This window comes from Tupaia chinensis, unplaced genomic scaffold (assembly GCF_000334495.1).
Source record: "Tupaia chinensis unplaced genomic scaffold, TupChi_1.0 Scaffold147351_1, whole genome shotgun sequence".
In the NCBI taxonomy this organism is placed as follows: Eukaryota; Metazoa; Chordata; class Mammalia; order Scandentia; family Tupaiidae; genus Tupaia; species Tupaia belangeri.
The window spans coordinates 575,588-583,762 of NW_006207202.1; the positions used below are offsets into that span (position 1 = coordinate 575,588).

The following is an 8,175-nucleotide window of genomic DNA, read 5'->3' on the forward strand; positions in this document are numbered from 1 at the left end:
TTTAAGCCACCAGGTCCGGGACTCGAACTGCGGTCAACTACATGGAAGTCCAACAACATGCTATTACGCTAACTGCTGATCCTGAAAAGGTACAATTCTTAAAATGTCTAAGGCACAACCTTCACATCTAATTGGAACAAATGATCTCGAGTTTTAACAAAGCCACTATTCGCATTTACTATAGCTTTATTTGTAAAAAAAAAAAAATAAGTAGCTTTTTAAATCTTTTCCTAAAGCTTTTATAGGAATACCGTAGTCCCCTTATGTCTAAAAGATAGACAATTTTCTGTGCACCCAAATGAACCAGGGCTGGGTTGTTCCTGTTGTCTTTACGCTTAATTGTTTTCTTACAGTGTGTATGGCAACTCCTGGTTATGAGTCTCTGGTCTATATATGTGTATATATGTTTAATGTTGAAATAAAAAGAACAACTGCAAAGTAAAATTTATAAAGCAGCTTGAAACTCTTGCCAGGCACATGTGTGTGCATGCCCCAAATCCCAAAATCTCCCAGAGAATGGAGGAGAAGGAATATGACATGGCCATCTCCCTTGGGGGATGATTTCTCAATTTCCCTCTGTCTCTCTTTCTTTCTGGTGAGTGCATGCGCCCTGTAGCAAAAACCTCTCTAAAAAAAAAAAAGGCAGTTGGATGTGTGTGTGCATGCCCCAAATCCCAAGAAGACAATGGAGGAGAAGGGACTGTGTGTGGTCATGTTGCCAGGGGGTGCTTTTTCACTTTCCCTCTGTTTCCAGTGAGTACATGCTCCACATAGCAAATAAAAAAAATAAATTTTAAAAAACGCTATCACAAAATAAGGCTCATACCTTGTGGTTTGCAGTCAGACCTATCAGCAAGCGGCAGGGCCAGATGGAAATGGTATGTCTGCTGACCCTGAAAACGCTAGGGCTTTTTTACTCGTAAAAGGATTATAGTACATCCAAGTTCTGCAAGAGTTTGCACTGGACAAAGATGTCGGAAGAGGGTCTGGTGAGGTGGGAAGGAGTGAGTGAAAGTCCATTAGCAGAAGCTGTCTGCAATAGCTTATTGGCATTAATGGTGGTGGTCCTTTGAGCAGGACGTGTTACCAGCCTAAGGGAGATGGCACACCTGGAATGATCTTGAGAAAGAATGTCTTGTGACAGTCCCGCAGTCAGCAGGAGTAACATAGCCAGTAGGCAGGCTGGGGGCATCTCCTCTTTCTCTTAGTTCTCCCGCCCTTACTTACTTTTATTTTATATAGCAATCATTTTCTAGATAAACTTGTTCTTTTTAAAGTGATTATTTTATTTAACTTTATTTATTTTAATTTGACCAGAAAGGGACAGAGTAAGAGAGTGAGAGAGGGAGAGTGAGAAACCAAGCCGCACGGTTGGCCATGTGGGAGTCCAGCGCCCTTTAACCACCATGCCACCTGCCAGCCCCATTTTCTAGATAAACTTTAATTTGAGTCGGTCTGATACAGAAGGCCAATGCAAAACAAACAAAAGATTTTATTTGTGACCAAATTAGAATGATCTGGTTGGGACAAAATCCAGGCTGCTTCAGATAATGTATGCCCATACATAAGAGTCCAGGGTGGTTTTTTTTTTTTTTTTTTTTTTTTTAAAGGGCATGTGTGCTTATGCGTGTGTGTGTGTAAAAGAGAGAATGGAAGAAAGAGAAAGAGAGAAAGTGAGAAATCACTCCCCAAAGAGAAGTGGCCACACCACAATGCCTGGCGTGATTCTCAAGTCATGGAGTCCAGGACTTGAACTGTGTGGTCAGCCATGTGGCATCCAGTGTCTTAACCTCCACGCCACCTGCTGGCCCCCAGAGACATAGAGACAGAAAGTGAGAAATCACCCCCCAAGGGGGATGGTCACACCGCAATCCCTTCTCCTCCGTTCTCCTCCGTTCTCCTCTCGGGATCTTGGGCATGCATGCACACGCGCCTGGCGTGAGTTTTAAGCCACCGGGTCCGGGATGCGAACCGCAGTCAACTACATGGGAGTCCAGCGACATAGCCATTACACTAACTGCTGGTCCCCAAGTCCAGGGTGGTTTTAAAGGTAAGGACTGCGGGTGGGAGGGAGGAGCACCAGGGAGTCGCGTGCAGCAGTGTTTGGTTAAATTCTCTGATGTGGGATGGAGTCACTTTGCTTAATTTTAAATAAAATGTGGAGACAGTGAGTTTGGAAGGTAAAGGAGTAATGTATTTGGGCACTAAGGGTATTCATAAAAGGTCCAGTGAGTTTAGGAAGCATCTAGAGCTATTTCAGGTGCACAGTCTAAGAAAGAAACCACAAGATAAGCCTAAGTTTTATTTCCTTTTAGCGCTGACTTAAGTCCACTGGACTCTCCTGTGTCCAGGAAAAGTCGGTCTTTTAAAAAAACCTTTTAACTTCCATGGGGCCAGCAGGTGGCGTGGTGGTTAAAGGTGCTTGATTCTCACATGGCCGACTGTAGTTTGAGTCCCGGACCTGGCGGCTTACTTTCTCCCTTTCCCTTTCTCTCTCTGTTTCTGTTTGGTCAAGTTAAAAAAAGTAATAATGGGACCAGCAGTTAGGGTAATGGCTATGTCACTGGACTCCCATGTAGTCGACCGTGGTTCACGTCCCGGACTTGGGGGCTTAAAATTCACGCTGGGTGCGTGTATGTGCGTGCCCAAGATCCCGAGAGGAGAATGGAGGAGAAAGGATTGCGGCGTGGCCATCCCCCCTGGGGGGTGATTTCTTGCTTTCTGTCTCTCTCTGTCTGGCGATCGCACGTGCCCTATAGCAAAAACTCCAAAACAAAAAAAATAAAAATAAAATAAAATAAAGTAATAACAAATGGAATTAAATGAATAAATAATTTAAAAAAAATCTATCAATTTCCTTAAAGTTTCAGTTTGATGATGTGACATTTTAACGCAGGCCAACCCAGGTCCGTCCTTGGGCAGATGCCCAAAGGGGTTGGTGTACAGGTGTGCTCGGAGTGCTGATTCCACACAGGTATGGGGGCCACAGCAACCAGACCACCAGGGCTCAACAGGTCTGTGAGGTTACCAGGAAGTGCCTGTTCTTCACATGCAGCTGGAACAGGTCCTGCCAAGTGTCTCTTACACATGCACTGCCCGTAGGCCATGGAGCAGAAAAAAAAAAAAAGCAAACTGGAGTACATGGAACCAGAAAGATGAACCCTTGTCTTCCTGCAGTGTCCCTTCAGTGCCCTCTACTGAGAGAGCGCAACATTGCGCTCACTGTAAGAGAAATGCTGAGTCCAGTCTGTTATCACATTACAGGAACTGAAGGTGAATTTGTTTTTGTTTTTAAGCTTGCTTGCTTGCTTTCTTTCTTTCTTTCTTTCTTTCTTTCTTTCTTTCTTTCTTTCTTTCTTTCTTTCCTTCCTTCCTTCCTTCCTTCCTTCCTTCCTTCCTTCCTTCCTTCCTTTCTTTCCTTTCTTTCTTTCCTTCTTTCCTTTTCTTTCTTAGATATTTTTTGCTATAGGGACCATGTGCTTGCTGGAGAGAGAGAGACAGCGAGTAATCACCCCCAGGGAGGATGGCCACGCCGCAATCCCTTCTCCTCCATTCTCCTCTCAGGATTTTGGGCATGCACGCACACATGCCCTGCATGAGTTTCAAGCTGCTGGGTCCAGAACTTGAACTGTGGCTGGCCATGTGGGAGTCTGGTGCCTTAACCACTATATCACCTGGTGGCTTCGTTTTTAATTTTTAAAATTAATTTCCTATAGGGTGTGTGTGCTCACAGACAGAAAGAGAGGGTGAAAAAGTATCCCCCGGGGGATGGCCATGCCACAATCCCTTCTTCTTTATTCTCTTCTTGGGATTCTGGGCATTTAAACACACAGGCCCAGTGTGATTTATTTTTTTTAATCTTTATTTATTTATTTAAGTTTTTAAAATTTATTATTATTATTATTTTGGAGAGGTTTTTGCCATAGGGCGCATGTGCTTGCCAGACAGACAGAGAGACAGAAAGCAAGAAATCACCCCCCGGGGGGGATGGCCACGCCACAATCCCTTCTCTTCCATTCTCCTCTCGGGATCTTGGGCACACACGCACATGCACCCGGCATGAGTTTAAGCCACTGGGTCTGGGACTCGAATTGCGGTCTGCTACATGGGAGTCCAGCGACATAGCCATTATGCCAACTGCTGGTCCCCCAAATATATATTTTTAAGTCTACTTCATGAATGACAGAGAGAGAGAGACAAACAGCTTTAAGAATGTCTCATGTCACCATCCTCTCCCAAGCTTTCCCAGGCAGCCAGGATTGGGTGATGCACTCAGCATGTACAGGTCAGCCAGGAAACCGCTCCCACAGTCTCATATGGATTCAGCCTCACTTGAACTGTGTGTCATCACTGTGCCATCAAGCCAACCCTCTATTTAAAGAAGAAATGTGACCTATCTTACACAATCTCTTAAAGAGGATAGAAAAGAAACACTTCTCACTTCATGTTATAAGGCCAACTAAACCTTGATACCCACACCTTGACAAGATATGTACAAGGGAAATAAAATTACAGACCAATCTCTCAGATGAACATATGTCAAAGCCTGACCAGGCCCAACTGTAGAGGCGCAGGCAGTAGATAGCACACTAATCTCTGTGCTGGAATCCACATGGCTAGTCCCTGGTTTAGATCCTGAGTGGACCTGACATACACTAGGTGCATGTGTGCCCAATATCCTGACAAGCTGGAGCCACGGGTGAAGGGGACCACAGCAGGTGGCATGGTGGTTCAAGTGCTGAACTCCCACGTTTGATCGTGGTTCCAGTCAGATCTAGAGGCTTGCTTTCTCACTTGCTCCCTCTCTTACTCTGGTCAAATAAAAAATAATAAATGAATAAAAATAAATAAGTAACTCTGCCCTAAAATAAACTCATTTCTAAGTTGTTATAACGTGTCTGAAACGGGCTAGCTCCATGGTCTGGTGGTTAGGGAGTCAGATCCCACATGGCTGACTGTGTGGTTCAAGTCCTGGCCCCAGTGGCTTGCAGGCCCAAGAGTGTATGTACATGCCCAAAATTCTCACAGGTGAAGAAATGGGACTGTGGTAACCATGCCCAATTTGGGGTGGTGCTTTTCCATCTTCCTATCTCTCTGTCTGTGCCTCTCTCTGGCGAATGTAAGCACCCTCTGGAGAAAAATGAATGTGTCTGAATAGGATCTAGTTTGAGGCACTAAGAAGGATGAATCTAGAAAAGCCCCTATCAGAGCAAAATGAACGCTGCTAAAATTGAAGCAAGAAAAAACATCAAATTCACGGTGAAGCTTAGGTAAAAAAAGAATGATGAAACTGCTGATCATTTTGGGGACAGTGCTTCAAAGAAATCGAGTTTATCAATGGATTTGAAGGAGAGACGAGACAACGTTTAAGATAGCGCCAGCAACAGCAGACCATCCACATCAATTTGGAAGTAAAAATGAATCTTTGTTCACGTCCTAATTGAAGAGGCCCAGTAATGAACAGCAGGAACAAACAGCCAATAGTATAGACCTCTCAGCTTATACCATTCTGACTGAAAAAATAAAGTTGAGCAAACTTTTTACACCAAATGGCTTTTTTCCTTTCCATTGAAAGGAAAAGGCAGTTTATTAAGTGAAAATGAAAGTACACTCCCAAGAGGCAGGACCAGCTGGAGCATGAGAGGAAGAGTGGCCCAGTAGTTACATTCTGTGAAGTTTATAATTTTTTTTAAAAGAACTATCTGTTTAATCTTTATTATTGTTATTATTTTTAAATGTTGCTATAGGGCATATGTGCTCACCAGAGAGAGACAGAGAGAGAGGGAAAGTGAGAAAGCAAGCTATCATATTTGGGACTTGAACCATAGCCAGCCAATATAGGAGTTCAGCACCCTTATCACCACACCACCTGCTGACCCACTTTATCATTTTTCGATCTAGGTCGTGTCCATTGCTCATTGCTGGACCCACTGAGAGTTCTCACTGGCTCTATCAAATGTTGCTGGGCCCACTCAGATATGGACTCTTTCAGTGGATGTTTTTTTTTCTTTTAGAGAGAGATTGTGCATGCACTTGCTGGAGAGAGAAAGAGACAGAAAGCATGAATTCACCCCCCAGGGGGATGGCCACGCCGCAATCCCTTCTCCTCCATTCTCTCGGGATCTTGGGCACACACACACACGCACCTGGCATGAATTTAAGCCACTGGGTCTGGGACACGAACCGTGGTCGACTACTTGGGAGTCCAGTGACATAGCCATTATGCTAACTGCTGGTCCCCCTGCAGAGCCAGTTTTAAGCCACTGGGTCTGGGACTCTAACCATAGAGTCCAGCAATATAACCATTCTGCCATCTCCAGCTCCCTGGATGGATGTTTTATTTATTTTTTGAATTTTAAGGTATGATGGTCTCTATTTACAACTTTATTGGCAAGAAAGAGGGAAAACTATTTTTTAAAAGACCATTGCATGTCTTTGTTACATAAACATATTTCTTGCAGGTAGCTGGTCTTCAGTTTGCATATTGCTTTCACAGAATATCAAATATCTGTAGAAATGATCTAAGAATGGCTTATAAAAAAAAAAAGCCTTGGGGACCAGCAGGTGGCATGGTGGTTAAGGCGCTGGACACTCCCACATGGCCGACCAGGGTTCAAGTCCTGAATCTGGTGGCTTGCTTTCTCACTTCCTTTCTCTCTCACTCTCACCCTCTGTCTCTCTCTGGTCAAATTAAAGAAAAAAAAAGTGAATGAATAAATATAATACAATAAATAATTATTAAAAAAAGCCTCATTGCCTCAAACCCTCATTTCTCAACCAAATTCCTGAGAAAATAGGTTTTGTTTAGTGTAATACATGAATTTTATTTTGAGATGTAAAAAAGAACTTGTAAAATTTGAGTCTCCTTTTGTTTACAAAGTTATATAAAAATACATTAAGTATGTTCATATGTTTGCTCTTTAACATTCCAGTTTACCAGAAACAAAAAATAGCAATACACAAAGGTATGAGAACCACAATCTTGCAGCAAAATAATCTCAACATCATCGTAAACACCCTGCAAAAGTAGCTCCCCAGTGTATGTAACGATCTTCCTTCATTTGGCAGCTTTGAGAGTTCCCACCAATGCTTCAAAGAGATTGACACATCTGTCATCTCGGAAGAGGACCCCGAATTTCACACTTAACTCTGCATCAGCAGTTTTTGAACCCAAACGATGAATTTTCTCCACTAAGAGGTTAACTTCATGATCCACATTCACTGCTGCCTCCCCTCTGACTGTCTTTCCAGATGAAGAACTCAGAAAAACTTTTTTTGAAGTTATTTTTCATTTATTTATTTTGACCAGAGAAGGACAGAGTGAGAGAGAAAGTGAGAAAGCAAGCCACCAGGTCCGAGACTTGAACCACGGTCAGCCATGTGGGAGTCCCAGTGGAGGTGGGGGTGATGGACCCAGGCTCCTTTCCACCTTGCTCTGTGCTTTGCTCTACTGACCCTAAAGAAATGCTCCCTTGCCTTGAAGCTCCCAAGGAAGTTTTACCGATCAAAGGCACAAGCCGAGATCAGATGAGAGATTTATCCACCACCTCCCCAGACTGTCACCATCCTGGTGGGAGGCTTTTTACCAACACTTTGCTCAATGTTCAAGGAACTGCTTCCGCCCCTTCCTCTTCAAGCTTTACGATAGTAATTCCATTCCCGGCCCCGTCCAAAACGGCTCCTGCAGGCTTACAACACTTTCCTCAGTCACGCTCCTCAAAATTACCTGGTTTGCCATCTGTTTCCTGCCGTGCCCTGCCTGCAGCGGGCTACCGGCCAAGTCAGCCTGAGTCCTCTCCAAACCCTTTCTTCTTCCACCGCCCGGTCTCTAACGACACACGTTCACCGCTCCAAAGCGTCCCGCGGCGACCGCGTGTCCTCTCCGCCGGTTCTCACTCACTTGCACACCTGGAAAGGCGGCTCTATTTCCGCCTCATTTTGCTGTCTCTAATTACGTGACACGTAAATCGGGCGCAGAAAAGACCAACGCTAAACCTCACCCTGCATTTGCAGAGCACCGTCGCGCACATATCTCTCATTTTCAGATGCTCGTTAGAAAAGGGAATCGTGGGACGAATGCCTATTTCCCAATCCTCTGGTCAAACTGCCTCAACTGGCCACTTCTGCCCAACGTCCGGGAACCGGCACGCAGGAGCCCGCGAGCTGCCCTGGCCT

At 44.5% G+C, this 8,175-nt stretch overlaps 1 pseudogene; it reads right to left on the minus strand.

The window, feature by feature from the left end:
• Positions 1 to 6,868: 6,868 nt before the first annotated feature.
• On the minus strand, positions 6,869 to 8,007 carry LOC102473296 (costars family protein ABRACL pseudogene; annotated as a pseudogene).
• Positions 8,008 to 8,175: the final 168 nt, after the last annotated feature.